This window comes from Apis dorsata, unplaced genomic scaffold, assembly GCF_000469605.1.
Source record: "Apis dorsata unplaced genomic scaffold, Apis dorsata 1.3 scaffold_887, whole genome shotgun sequence".
Classification (NCBI taxonomy): Eukaryota; Metazoa; Arthropoda; class Insecta; order Hymenoptera; family Apidae; genus Apis; species Apis dorsata.
Genome location: NW_006264003.1, coordinates 434,766 through 451,355, shown reverse-complemented (window position 1 = coordinate 451,355; position 16,590 = coordinate 434,766). Strand labels below are relative to the sequence as shown.

Genomic DNA, 16,590 nt, shown 5'->3' with positions numbered 1-16,590 from the left:
ATATATATATATTATATGTTACATAGTGAAACTTGTCTCAATCTCTCATCACTAGATATGAAACTTGCCTCGAGGCAAGCCTCGAAACTAGTGATGGATATGAGGTCACTTGAAATTATTTCAAACCTCTGCTATTTCATATATGCATTTCGCATAGCTCAAAGCGAAGTAGAATAACTTGTGAATTACGATGTTTCAATATTAGTAATATGCACGAATTAATAGAATAGTCTAACATCTTTAAAAAAAAATTACATTTGATGTAGTAATTACTTTATGCATAAAAGAAAATGAAACAATACAAAAGAAAATAATCAAAAAATTAATTAATTGAGAAAAATATGTTTTTTCATGTATCATTATTAAAAGAATTGTCAAAAGCAAAAGCTAAAAGATTTATTAAATTATTTACATATGAATGGAGAATTTTATTGTAAATTTTATTTTTAATTTTTCGGTATAAAAAAAATATATTTTTAATAATAATTATATACTTTTAGATTCTCTTATAACAAATAATAATTGTAACGAAAGAGTATCTTCATAAATTCATCTTATTATCAAAGCATAATTATCAAATGTTTTTCAAGACATACTACTCTAGTATTTTTTCTTTTTTTTTTTTTAAATGTATAATCGAATCAAATTTAAAATAAAATAAAATTGTTCTTCGCCTGGAATATGGAAATATTTCAATAAATCTTTCTGTATTTCTTTCAATAATGATACATGAGAAAATTATAATAAAATTATAAATCAATTCAAAAAACTATGAATCAATTTTTGACATTTTCTTTTGTTTTCATTATTCCTTATACATAATAATTACATACAAAGCAATTATTATACAAAAAAAAAAATTGTCTTTTTTTTTTTATTTTGGAAGATACTGGAGAATCATTTTACGACTTTAAAGTTGTATATACTATTAATATATATATTTATATGAAAAAATAAAAAATAATTAAATATCGATTTTCATTTCTATATAAAATGAGATTATATTTTTTAAAATATATAAAAATCTCTTGTTCAATATTGATATTATTATATTATTATATTAGTTTAAATTTAACGATATAAAATGTTATCGATTTATTGCAATATTTCTCATCAGATAATATATTAGATAATGAAATTGCTACTCTTGTCAGCAATACCAGATGTCATGATACAAATTCATTTAAAGATCATATATGTAAGCTTAATATCATGATAACAATTAGTTATCCAATGATGGCCAGTTCTGTAATGTAAATCACATCGTATAATGCGTAATGCATCTGAAATATTTTATCTCCATTTCATTTTCTATGCAAAGTAACAGTTTAAAATAATCTAATTTTATGTAATATATCTATCTTATGTGTACTTATATATAAGTGTATCATTTATTACATAAAATATGAATATTTTTGTTTTATTTAAGTAAATTATTTTATGTAATATATCTATCTTATATATATTTATATATAAAAGTATCGTTTATTGCATAAAATATGAATATTTTATTTTTGTTTTATTTAAGTAAATAAACAATAGAAATATTTAACATTAAATATAAATTTATGTTCAATTGTAGAATTTTTATAAGAAAAATCAAAAATGATTATTATACTTTATAATTAATAATTTTTTTAAGTGTTATTAAATATTTTCTTTGTGAAAACAAAAAAATAATTATATACTTATTTTATTATTTTTTTCAAATATATATTAAATAAATAATAAACCATAACAAGAATTATTTTAAGTAAATACAAATTTTTATCCTAAAAATTATGATGTACTGCAAAAATTTAATTAATTTTAATATATGTTGTTATCTCAGAAAGATTGATCTAATGAAATAATGCTAATTTATTTATATGAAAAATATGAGAATAAAAATATATTATATTATTGCACATTTTCTGTATAAAAAGCTTTAAGAACACAGTTTGAAAGAACACAATTGTTGTTAATCAATAGATTAAAAAATTATTTGAAATTAAAATTATTCTAGTTATATTAATGAATGTAAGATTATGTTCATTTTTTATGTATCTTTAACACAAAGACGAATGTACGTAATACATTCTTTTCTAATAATTAATATCAATATATTCTCATTTTCAATTTCTCAAATATTAAATTTAATGTTTTTTCTTTTTCTTTCTCTCTCATTGTTAAACTTTTATCGTAAATTTTTAAAATTTTACGTTTAATCTGTATTACTATTTTATAAAATGAAATAGAAAGAATTCATATATACAGAATTTTATATTCCTGTTAGCAAATCATGAACAATTCATCATGTAATCAAAATGCAAGAGCAATGCATACGTTTTGCAGTTTAAGAAAGACCCAGAATGTCAGTTCATAATTGTAGAATTCAAGATTACATGTATCTATTAGGAAATGAAAAGAAATAAACTCAACGATTTTCCATTTAATCTAAGAAATTTAATAAATATAATTTCAGAAATTTAAATTTTCTTGAACAACAAATAGAAATATCATACCGTATCATAAATCCAGATTATTTATTTCAAACATGAATTGAATTTCAATTTAAGTTCAAATAAAAAGTTCAAATAAAAACCGGTTTTAACCAATTAAACAAGTTGTCATGAATTCTTTAATATAATTCGTGCGAAGTTTGAATTTCTTAAAATATTACATTACTTAAAATATCTTTGAATTACATTGACAGAAAAAAAAACTGAATCTTATTATTAGAAAATACGTGTTCACCAGTCGGGTGAATTCCACCCTTCGATCAAGCATCCGACTGTCTACAGTCGATGTAACTATACGAGTATATACAGTGGCTGATTAAGCCGCTTCGAAGCGTTTACAATGTCCACGAGTTGCCACTTAATGTACATTTCAATCGTACGAACCAACGACCGGATCGACCAGCTGCATCGTCACTCTGTGACGAGGCATGTAAACACCTACGCTTGAATACTTATACTACCGACATACATATGTTCTAACTAATTCGATTTCCTTTTTACTGTTTAATAAATTTTCGTCAAAATTTATGATTATAAGTTAAACTACTAAATATCGTATATAATTATACAATAATATATCACAATAATATATACAATAATATACAATATATATTATACAATAATATATCATCATATGATTTAATATTTTAAATAATATGCTTAACATATTGTTAAGTATATAAATTAAAATTTACAATTGAGAAATGATGAAAACAATTTTTAAAAAATTGTTAAAAATATGTTAAGTTGTTAAAAATTTAAATGGGATCAAGTTTTCGAAAATATATCAAATGACACAATTTCGAGCTTTGTTAATACTCATTCATTTTTATAAAAAAATTTCATATTTATATATTCATTTTCAATAGAATTCATTTCAAAACACAATTCAGATTCTCGAAATCTCGGAAATTCTAATATTTACGTGTCATGGATAAAAGTATGCAAAAATGAAAATGTCGAGAACTCGATGTTTTGCGTCGGAAGAGATCGGATCGAATTGGATGGAATTAGATCGAATCAAATCAAATCGGATCAGAACAGATCGAGTCTTGAAATTATTTCAAAATTTTGAAAAATTTCAAGATTCTAGAGAATATTGAAATCTCTAAAATTTTCAAAATTTTCCAGAATTATAAAATTATAAAGGATAAAATATGAAGCAAAAATAATAAAAATAATTCAAATATTAATAATTTAATCCCTTAAATATCCCAAAATTCTGATTTTTTTAAATCTTGAATTATTTTTGAAAACTTGATCCAAGAAAAATATTTTAATTCGAATCAATATTTTTTCACATGCTTCTTTTAGTTGCTTTTCTAAGATTGATAACGATTATTTTGATATAAATTTTCGAAGACAATGAATGAGATATTACATAGAGAAATCTATAAAATAATAATAATATCATTGAAATAAACTTGATAATTAGATTATAATTTTTGTAAAATCAAATTTTTATGAATAAGTTTACCAAATTAAACGTTAAAAAAATTAGATGGAAAATATTCAATTATGATAAATTTATGTTGAAATCCTGAAAGATAAATAAAAGCTTTTTTAATTCAATCATATTAGAAACAAAATTAACGTCAAGAAACATAAAAAAATGCTTTCAAAATGAATTTCAATCTATCATCTGCAATTCATGTCCAACAGATAATTAAATTCAAAATAGCTATAGAAGGCATTGTATAAAAAAACGGATTCGAAGCGTCGACTAGTCAGGAAGGCCACAATCGGATAGAGAAAAAAGAGAATATTGGGAAAGATAAACAAATTATATTGGGCAAAGTGAGAAAAAAAAACGGTAAAAAAGAAAAAGCATGAAAAGGAACTCCTTGTATATAGCAGAACAGAATGAGGGACAGAGATGAGCTGACAAAACGTGACACAAAAACAATACGATTCACGGCAATGGATTAAATATATCTGAGCATTAATTGTATTTATTAGAATTCGATATGTTTGTTGTTTTATTAAATTATTTATACAAATAAATACAAAACAGCTTTTATATCTATTATTGAGCGTTTTAAAAAGCTTTTATGATATCTATGTATTATTATCTATCGTAATTTTTATATATAGTTTCTATAATTTGTTGATTTGTAATTCATCGTAATAATAAGATTATTTCTGGCAAGTTTGAATTTTATTTTAAAAAATTTTTATTTTTCTTTTTATTTAATTTTATTTCTTTTATTTTTTAAATATAATTTTTTTAAATTAGTAATAAATTTTTATATATTCAATTATATTTTTAATAATAAGTTTCTAAACATTTTAAATATATTTATTATTAATTGCAGAGATTTGACAATTCAAATCATCAGATCATCAATGATTGTACAGATCCATTCATTTTAATTGAATTTGTTGTTCTTTATATTATTTATTAAAAATTAGTACTAAAATATAAAACAATTAATTTAATAATTAATTTATATATAATGACAATGTATTTATAACATGATATATTATTTTTAGGTATTTCAAAAAAAAGATATATTTTCTTTTGTTTATTAATAAAAAATATTTTCATATATTATTTTTATTTATATATTTATATATTATATATATATTTTATATATATATGATTATTCGAGAATTAGAATAAATTTCAATATTATTTTATTTATTTTTATTTTAAATCTTCTATTTAATTGCAAACATATTTATAAATTATGTTCCTATAATTATATATATATATATTATTGGATTCTGATGATGGAAAAAGCTTGTAAATTTTAAAAATAAATTTATTATTTAAATGATCTAAGAATCCTATTGTATATAAAATATTTTTTATTAAATTCTTATATCTCTCTGACTGACAATAATTCAAATTAGATTCAACAATGTAATTATAAAACAACAATTATAAAACAAGTAATAATTTCATCTTAAGAAGATTTTCCATTTTTAAAATAATCATAATATCTTATATACAGTGTTTTATTTCCATTCATATTTCTTATATTTCTTCTTTCTATTTTTGTGAATTTCTTAAATGTTTGACATTGATCTGAAAACATTATCAATGATCATTTGAGATTAATAAATAATCATTAAACGACAATAAATAATCAGGTTGACCAAAGTATCAGCCATACATGTCTAATTATAATAGAGAATGTATATGTCTAATTATTAATAGAGAAAAGTCACGGTGCATATTAAAGTCCGCACGTAGGGAATATCAAGAGTGGTTAAAGCATTCGTGATCCTCCTGAGTCAAGCTTCGAGCTGACTAAGAATTTATGATTTTAGTGGTCAATCCGAGGTGTAGCTGCATCGTGGCCTTATTTTCACTGTTTATTCTTGTTTATATCTACATACATGTACTTGCATACATATGTAACAGCTTTCTACGATGCTTTCATTTCAACGAGAAAATCGCTAAAATTGTTTGCAGACTTCTGAATGATTTATTATTTTTCTTTTTCGATCGAAATTTTTTTTTTCTTGTTGATATTGCAGCGATTTTTTATTGATAATTATTAAATAATTATAATAGTCGATAAACTATTTAAAATTTTACTTTATTGAAGTTGAAAATATTTAGGATTTTCAGGATCATGAGTGCTTCAACAATCTTGATATATCCCACGTGCGGACTTTAATAACTTTTAATTGCACCGATTAAATATCAATACATAAATTTTAAATAATATTATTTAAGAAATATTAATATTTTATAATATTTTAAATTATATTTAAAATATTATATAATAATATAACATATAATATATATATATATTATTATATAATAATATAATATATAAAGTATAATATATGGTAAAAAATCTTTATTAATTTCATCATAATTCACTTCGGTTGATGCAGAAATAAATAACTGACATTAAAAAATCTTTAGATATTAAACCGAAAAGAAGAACGATTTTCAATATCTATAATCTATATTGTAGCTCATAGCAATGTTAATCGATTTCAATGAATTATTTTAACTTGTATATACTGACATAAATTTACAAAATGTAAATTTATTTAAAAAATTTTTTTTAAATTGAAAATTATTTATATTTATTATTTCTTTATTATTTTCTTCGTGATTCTGAAGAACTGCAAGTTTTTCAAGATTTTTTTATACATCATTTAGTAATCCTTCTAACTTCTTAAAACAACTCAAATCATTAAATCCAATATTAAAAAAGTTATCATGTTTCAAAGAGTATGCCAATATTTTTTGCAATAACGACAGAGCGAAGTGATTATATGATGAAGATATCACTATCTCATTTTATCTCTATTTTGCTTCATCTAACGCAAATCTCAATTACTTATATCTTTATAAATAAGATTTAATTTTTGTATATTGAATTTTTTATTTATTTTGGTCTTTCAAAGAATCAATCCTTCAAAGATATTTTACAAATATATTAATATATATATATAACATATATATAACAAAAAATTCCATATATATAACAAAAAAAATTATCATAATTTATTCATAATATATTCATTATCATAATTTTGGTAGTTCAGGAAATATTTCATATTTTATTTTCAGTTTTCTTCTTATGATTAGAATTCATAAAATATCTAAACTAGCTATAGATACTAAATGTGATGTTAATTCATCTGTTAAAACCATGTTTATACAAATAGTTGAGAAGTCCCAATCAAGAGTATATATGCATTTTTATGAACACATAATAAATGTAAATATATAAATAGAATTCAATGTTATAATTTTAAAAATTTTTTGTTCAAAAATTAAAATAGATTGCCAATTATGTGAAAGGAAAATGAAGTCTTTTAAACTTATTTTAAATTTATTAAGATTGATAAGGAAAGAATTATTCAATATCTAACGTTATTATCAATGATAAAATATTTTCATTAGAGATTGAAAAGGCAATCAATTTTTGTTTTGTTTAACCATAGATTAAGATCAAATTGCATGAGTTTTGAGATTAGCAATTAATCAAACACAATTTCTAGATATAGATTTATATCATGATATAAGACTGACTGTTGAAAATCTAAGAACTTGGCATAATTTTCTTGGGTTAGACTCTTTAATAGACGTTCGAAACGTGAACAAGTGTCGAGATACAACGTGACAGAAAGCTCTTGACCGAAGTCCACAACCGCGGTGTTCTTATAGTCTCGTTCAAGTGCTTACCTGCTATGTGGGTTAATTGCAAGCTCAAATTTGTGTTATATGAAATCGTACAACATCTGACATTGATTCATACATTGATGAATTGCAAATATTTAGAAACTTAAAAATATCATTTAATATCATAATTATCAAAGTAAAATTATAATATCTAATTTAATTTGTTTCTTCTCTGTTTAATTGTACACAAAATCTGTTATGCAAAACACATTATGTAAAATAAGAAATATATTTCTAGAATTATGTAATAGTGTAACATATTTCTGTCCAATTTTCTTTATCTATTTTCTATAAAAATATGTATTTGCATATTTAAATATTTGCATATCCAATAATAAAAAATATATATATATTATCGATAAAATTATCAAAAATCTGGAAATCGAATTTTACAAATCGATGATTTTTCATACAAAAAGTAAATCGAATATATAAAATGATTTTTTTGTATACGAATCTTTATTTTTTTAAAAAAATTAAATTTAAAAATACAATTTAATAAAAATAATACATGCCACATTTTTTATTGATTTTGATATTTACAATAATAATTTTCTTCCGATTAATCATTTTTATTCGATTAGATATTTGCCATTTTTAATAAATTTAATAAATTGATAAATTTTCAAACTTAATTCTATTCTTAAAAACAAAGTATAAAAAATCAACTTTTATTCTATATTATGAATTGTCCTATTTCGAATGATATCCAGATTTTTCATAAATATTCTCTACAATTCTTGGCAAAAAATATTTTATTATTCTCTGAAATAGAATAATACGATTAAATAGAATTTTTTAAAATTGGATCAAACAATTTGAATTTTTCTTTTTTTTTTTTTGAAGATGAGAGGATTAATTTATTAATATGTAAAAAATATAAAATATATAAAATATATATAAAAAAAATTTTAGAAAAAAGATCGCTTACAATTTTTTTATTTGAAAAATTAAAATTTAATATAAAATATAAAAGTTAAACAATATTTTGTAAATTTATGTCAGTTATGGAAAAATTTTCATCGAAATTGATGCGGAAACAAAAAAATTACAGGCATTGATAGATATAAAAATTCATAGATTTTAAAGAGTGATCGAATATTTTTTAAATGCATAATTTTGTCTGTAGAATTTTGTATCTTATCCCTATTTATAATATACAAAAAATAAATCGATTTTATTAAAATATTTAATTTTCTTCTTATTAAATTAATTGTTATAAAAATATTTTCTTACAAAAATTTAAATTTCTATTTCCAGAAAATAATTAAATCATTTTATGAATAAAAGAATTAAATCATTTTATAATAAAAATTCATTGAGAAGAGTATTATGTGATAATACGATATTATATTATATAAATTACTACTAATTAAATATTATCTTGTCCTTTTTATTTAATAACCTTTACTATAAAGAATGGTAATTTGCAGTCATTCATTATTAACGATAAAATCAGGTCATTCTTAGTCAACGAATAGCAAATGAACGCAAAATTTAAAAAGGGTAGATAAGAAATTTCCTATACAGAAATTTAAACATTAACTTCCACATTCAGCGACCGAAATGATTCCCTCTGGTCGAACTTTCCAAACTCAGTAAAAAGATATTAAACGAAGTTGCAGATTGCCGATAAAAGAACATTTTTGCCGCAATATCTTCGTAAAACATTCCACTTGCATATCTGATTAAGATTAAAATAGTATTAACCTAATATCAACCAATTCAAAGAATTCCTACGATCGATCCTACGAATTGACCGACTTACAATGAATCAAAAAAATGTTGAAAATATTCTTTTTTATTTTTTCATGAAATTTTAACGAACAATTTTATTTTTATTTTTAATAAAACTATAATTGTGCGATGTACGAAGTAAATAATACATTTACTTTATATAATTTTTTCTTTTACCAAATTTAACAAGATGAAATCAATGCTCAAAGTTTCAATACGTTTTTCATTTTTTTAAATAATGATGCCAGATAAAGTATTTTAAATTAAAAAATATTTAAAATATAATATTCATCTTATTATAAAAAAAAAATTGAGGCAAAATTATATTTAGAAATTGAAAAAATTGTTCTATATGTAATCTTTATGTATGTTCTATGTGTATTATATTTTATATACATGCAAAATCATGCAAAAATCATTTTCGAATTAAATTAATGAATTTTTTTATGAAATAGTGTTCGAATATAAATATATATCAAAATTTGTATATTCAAAATTTTCATAAAGTATACTTTGTTTTAAATTGTCAATTTTGTCAATTAATTTTTTTTACGAAAAATCTATCCTTTACTATTATATTAACAATTACTGAAAGAGCATATATAGTTTTTCATTAATTAAAATGTCAAAATTAAAAATATTTGTATCTATATGAATTCAATGAAATAATACAATATTCATATATATGATTATTTATGATTTTTAGCACGAATTTTATTGAAATAAATTGTTTCGTTTATATGATTTTTTATTTTTAGCACGAATTTTATTGAAATAAATTGTTTCGTTTATATGATTTTGGATTATTTCTAATTTATTGAACAATATAATTTTTTTAAAAATCTAATAATCTAATAATAATTTTTTTATAAATCTAATATGCGTATTAATATATAAGAAACTAATATATAAAATAGAATTTTAAAAAATATTTCTATGTGATGGAATTTATTTTTGTAATAATATCATGAATGAACTTTGTCAATTCTAATTTTATAAAAAAAAAAAATGAAAAGAAAATAAAAAGCAAATTCTTGAAATTTGATTTTCGAATTCAAATTTTTGCTTATAATAGATATGATAATTATGCATTGAAAAAAAAATTAAATGTTGCATTAATGTATCATTAAATTTATCGTTAATGAATTAATATATCAGATTTTTTGTAATTTAAATGTATCAAGGATATTATAATCTCGATTTTGAAATATCTTCTACATAATCATTTTGCCGTTATAATGAATTATGGTAAAGTGAGTAAACTTAATTGGACGAATATAGTTGAATGATTATTGAAAACTTTTTGTTAGATAATGTAACTTCAAGGAAGAAACTTCATTTCTCTTGGATGCTCTACTTTTATCCTTAATCGACAGAGAATCGAGTTGAAATGCCTTGAGGCTATCGTGTTTCTCTGTGAATAAAATATCCCCTTTTATACGCTGCTTCATATAACTGGAAACAGTTCAATATCTTGAAAACTATAATCTAAGATCAATTTTAATCTTGACTTAAGATTGGGTATTTCCTAGAAATCTTCAAGTTGTATTAAAATTGGTATCTTCAATAGACGAAAGAGAGAATTTATGAATTTATGAATTTCAAATGAAAACCGAACAATTAGATCATTTCCTTAATATATGTTAAATAACAATTGAAAATGACAATGAACTTTGCAAAAACAGAAGAAGATCCATTTATAATTTTGTAACAATATTTAAGATAATTAAAATTGTTTTAACTAATGTAAAAAAAACATGAGAATATAATTTAATTATTGAATTATATATATTTTAATTATTGAATTGATAAATTATTATTTTAATTTTTGGTCTCAATTTGAAAATTGATTTTTACAGCAAAATGTTAAAAAAAAGATTATCTTTTTGATGGCGAATAATAAAAAATAATAAAAAACAGAATTTATTGAATTAGTATTTATTTTATTAATTAAAAATATTGTTTTTGTTAGATGCATTTTTAATAGAATAACCTGTATCTTTATATCAAAAAATCCCAAAATAAATAAATCATTTATTTTCATTGACTTATATATTTTACTTACATCACATAATATAGAATTTTTCTTATTTCAATCTTTGTTTCATCTTTATTTCAATGCAAGTATATTTTTTTATTACTCAATAAATTTTGATTTTTATAAATAAAATTAAATAATCTATTTATATTTATATAAATATATATATTATATAATATATTAAATAAATTTAATATGTAACTTTTATAATAACTTTTATATTTTTAATATATATATTTTATATAATATAATATTGTAATTTTTATTTAATACTTTTTATTGTTTCCAAACTTTTGAATAATCATATATATTATCCATACTAACTAAAACTATAATAAATATATGATTAGATATAATTTTTTTTCTTCTTTACAAAATTCTTAATTTATTTGAAACAATTTAAAATAAAAAAAAAATTTGAAAAAAAAAAATTTCAGATATTTTGAAATTTTAAAAATAATTTAAATTAATTGAATCAGATTTATTTAAAGAAAAATATGACAATAATATGAAATTGTAATAATATAATCATAACAAAATTCTAAATATTTCAATATCATATTGAAGTGGATTTGAGGATCGTGAGAAATATTCTTTTGTCTCTGTATTTTAATAAACAATAAAGAATTATCTCTTAGGCATAGAATACAATATTTCTATTTTATGGATAGATACTTTTTTAGAAGTTTTTAAACTTTATCTCAAAATTTTGGAAAAAAGTTTTTGAAGTAATTGAACTTTATTCAGTTCTATGATTAATATTTTTTTTTTTTATATGATTCAGAGTTTATCTTATATGTAATTGAAATTAATTTTTTCTGCTTTACAATAATTATTGAAGAATAATTTAAAAATAATATGAATATATCTATTTCATTATTTTTACCAATTAATTATTAATATTATTTATTTTATAATAAAATTATTTAAGAAATATGGTCTTTTTAATTTTTAATACATTTTTAATACATATTATATCTGTGTGATTAGAGATACAATTAATAGCTATACACATTACGATTCTGAACTCTGTAATTACCTGTCAAATATAACGCTGCCAGCGAACATGTATCATTAATGGTCACTGTTTAAAAGGATCAACCAATCTTGGAACATTTATCATTCTTAAAACCAAAAGAAACATTATGTATTCAAACTTAATAAATTCTATGTAATTAGATATAAATCTTTGTGTTTTTTTGCGTGCATTTTTCATTAAATCTTAAATTATATATTTTTTTTAATTATTTTATTTTCAAATATTTTTTAAATAAATATTTTATAAATAAAATATACTATGTATGATTTCTAATAATATTATAAAAAATATTTGTTTTCTATTTTTAAAAAATTTAAAATGTTTCAAAATGGTTAAAATTAAAATATTTATTTCATAAAAAATATCAAATGATTGAAATATGATTAAAATTCATTTTTATTTTAATGACGATATATTTAATTAACAAAAATATATTTTTATTTGTTTCAGGTAAGAAAATTAAAATTTTTATGCTCCAATCTATTCAATTTTCATCGAAATGTATGTATTATATATATTTATATTTTACATGTTATAATATCAAAATGAAATTATTGCTATATTTAATTTTATATTCGACAATTTTATCTTGTATACCAATTTATCATTTATTAATGATAATAAATAGTAAAGTCTTCTTTTTCTTTATATAAAAATTTCATTTATATAAATTATTATTATATATTATGATTTATGACTCAACTTTATATTTGATTATAATTTAATATTTACTCAAGTATAAAATTCTAGTTACAAAAACTAGTTACAATTTTATCCGCAATAACATGCAAATGTCCGGAAAATTTTCTAAGTGAATGCGAACAGGGTTGTTCTTTCCGTAACGAGAAACGTTAGCTAACATTTCCGCGTTCCATGTGCGTACCACCCGCGGTTGTGGACTTGTTTTGGCTTCACCCCAACTAACCTCTATCCATTAGATTACGTCAAGGCAGGATATAACACCTGACGCACTTCTTCCATTTCTTTCTTTCCTTTTTTCTGATCTTACCTTCCTGCCCTTGCTTTCTCTCTTAGTAACTGTATTTATATAGAATGGCGTGTTATTCATGGCATGTTCGGCACATTCACCGACCTCTTATTTAAGGCCGATCTACAATAGATCAGAAAGTGTTAAATTCTAATTAGTAATTATTAATATATATTAATCCTAATTTTCTATCAAATTACTAATCCATTGATAGTTTTTTGTAAGTTGCAGATTTGAGCACATTTTTTAAAATAAAATAATAACAATAATAATTCTGAAATAATAAATTATTATTATATTTAAAATATTTTATTACTTTTATTTTATAACATAAAAAATAACGCAAGAAAAATAATTTTATTTCATATAATAATAATATCTACATAATTCATTAAAATAATTCAAAAAATAATTTGAGGTTATGGTAAGACTGTTATTTTATGTAAATGAGTCTTTTATTCTAATTAGAATAAATTATTAAACTTTGAATTTAAAGAATATAATAATTTATTTTCAGTTTTTCTGTCATACTTTTCATTAAAAATATTCATATATATTTATTATCATATATATTTATTATATTTATATTTATATTTATTCATATTTATTTATCTTTTTAATAAGTAACAACAATTTATCTAGATGGCATATTGAAATTAAATACTATTTGAGATGTTATTATTCAATTATTTTTAATAATTTATTTCAATAATGCTTAAATTTGATCATAAAGATTTATAATTGTAAATTTTGCTAGTTATAAATCTTAAGTTCTAAAAAAAATATATTCATAGTTAGTCAGAAGATTATCAAAATTAAATCAATGAAAAAAGAAATAAATTTTCATATTTGCAAAAAGATGTGCAAATAACAATTATAAATAATAGCAAAAGTTAGGAATATAACTGTTTTAATGAACTTTCTCATTAATTAATTATAATCAAATCTAATTTAAATTCCTAATCTAAAGATTCGATTAAATCTTTACGATTTACGAACCGTTTTATGATGAAATTTTTTTTAAGATATTTATGATTCAATAATAAAATCAAGATCAATTGGAATTATTTTGAATCTCTGCTTTGTATAAAATATGTGTTCACATAACTTGTTTTGATTTTCTATCAGCCTCCATTAACCTTGAAATAAATTTCATTATGTAAGAAATGCTTAAAGCAAGAAATTTTGCTAATTATTCGTTTGTTAAATCTTTTAATAATTCTTTTATAAGTTCACAAACAATTTTTAATTCTTTCTAGAAAAAATATATAATTTTTTATATTGCTTCCGAAATATATATATATGTAATATTAATCTATGATTTGCAGTAGATATATCCACTAATTTTATTGAATAAATTATTATTATGAACGGATAAAATCTCTTGAAAAATCAAAACTAATAAGCATTAAAACAATAAATAATTAAAACTGAAACAATAAAACAATATTCATTAAAACTTAAGACGTAAGTCTTAAAATTTGTTTTTGACTATTATGAATCTTAAGAATCTTAAGAAATTAATAAACATGAAAAAAAGTTAATTTTCTCATAGATTAGAACATCTTAAAAACTGAAAATCATTTCATCAAATTAAAGATTTTAGACTTAATTACGACTAAACAATGAAATTTGAAGCTATCATACCTATAGAATTATAATTGTTATTTATGATTGTAATTTTGTTTTATAAAATCACTTCCTTTTTCAATATTATAAATTTTGACAATATTATAATTTTTTTTAATTCTTAATCGTGGATAATTTTCTTCAGAATCTAGAACTTATAACTAACGATTATGTTCATGATCTATCATACATTAGCTTTTAAAGTCTCGAAATATAGCTGGTGTATATTAGTACAATCGACTTTTTCTTCCTTCTACTTAATCTTTTACTTAAGTACTGTATCCGCAACGTAGAACAAGATCGGAAGTAATTTCCTTACAGATTGAATATGCTAATGCCGAACTGTAGACGATTAAAATTAGACTATAATCTATTCAAACGCGATGCCGATAATGTGTTCTTTTTTAACCGCTAGTCGTTATATTTTGCATGTTACCCAGTTCATGCAAAACGGTTCATCATTAAATTAAGGGAAAATTAATAACAAAGTTTCTTTTAACGACTTCTAATTGACGCGTTTAATTTTTTTTTGCTGTTAAAATGTATAACTCGAAATTATTAAGTTTAATATTTTATATCGTTTAACTTTTTAATAAATCCAATTAGATATGAAAGAGATGCAATAAAATATTCAATCAAAAATAGAATTTGTTTGAATTATGTTTTTATTTTTTTATCAATATGAAATAAATTAATAAAAAAATTATAAAATACTTATACAATTTTTTTTTATATTTATTATATCATAAAAATTTTAATAATCTGACTTCAAAAAAATTATTGAATATACAATAAAATAAATATGAATCATAAACAAATATATAATAAACACAGATAAATTTTAATAAGATAGGAAATCGAAATCTTTCTTTATCTTGATACTATCAACTTAATAGTAGATGTATCGATTAATATTTTTTTTAATGAAAATTGTGACAATTCCTTAATAGTTTCATATAAAAACAAAAAGTTTCTTATGCGGTAATCAAAAACTACTCCTTTGGTAAAATGATTAGCAATTTAATGAAAAGTGCTTTGCATCCATGTCACGTTCCAGTTTCATAGAATTTATTATTGAAAACCGACTGCAGCTTAGCTGAAAAAAAATAAAAGATATTCTTGTTTTATAATGAGACGATAGCAATTATAATCTTTTTACATTTAATCAAAAGAAACAAGATCACTTTATTCTTTTAAAAAGAATTGCACAGAATTTATTCTATATGTATATAAATAAAAAAAATATAGATAATAATTATATTATAATGCTTCTTATTTTAATCAAACTTCATGATTCATATGTTTCTTCCAGATATTGCATTTTTTTTTTGATAATTATTTATAATATAATTTTTTAATATATATAAAATGTATGTTTAGAACATTTTTTAATAAATGTTAAAAATTGGATATATTAGTTTGTTAAAGTATTACATTTTGATATATATCTCAAAATAATTAGTTTTATATGATTAATATTAATATTTTAAATTATCGAATTAA

At 20.4% G+C, this 16,590-nt stretch overlaps 1 protein-coding gene across 1 annotated transcript in view; it reads left to right on the top strand.

Moving 5' to 3' along the window:
• LOC102682008 (CCR4-NOT transcription complex subunit 6-like) overlaps positions 1 to 16,590 on the top strand; it is a 92,524-nt gene that overhangs the window by 36,352 nt on the left and 39,582 nt on the right. The gene's annotated exons all lie outside the window — the stretch shown is intronic.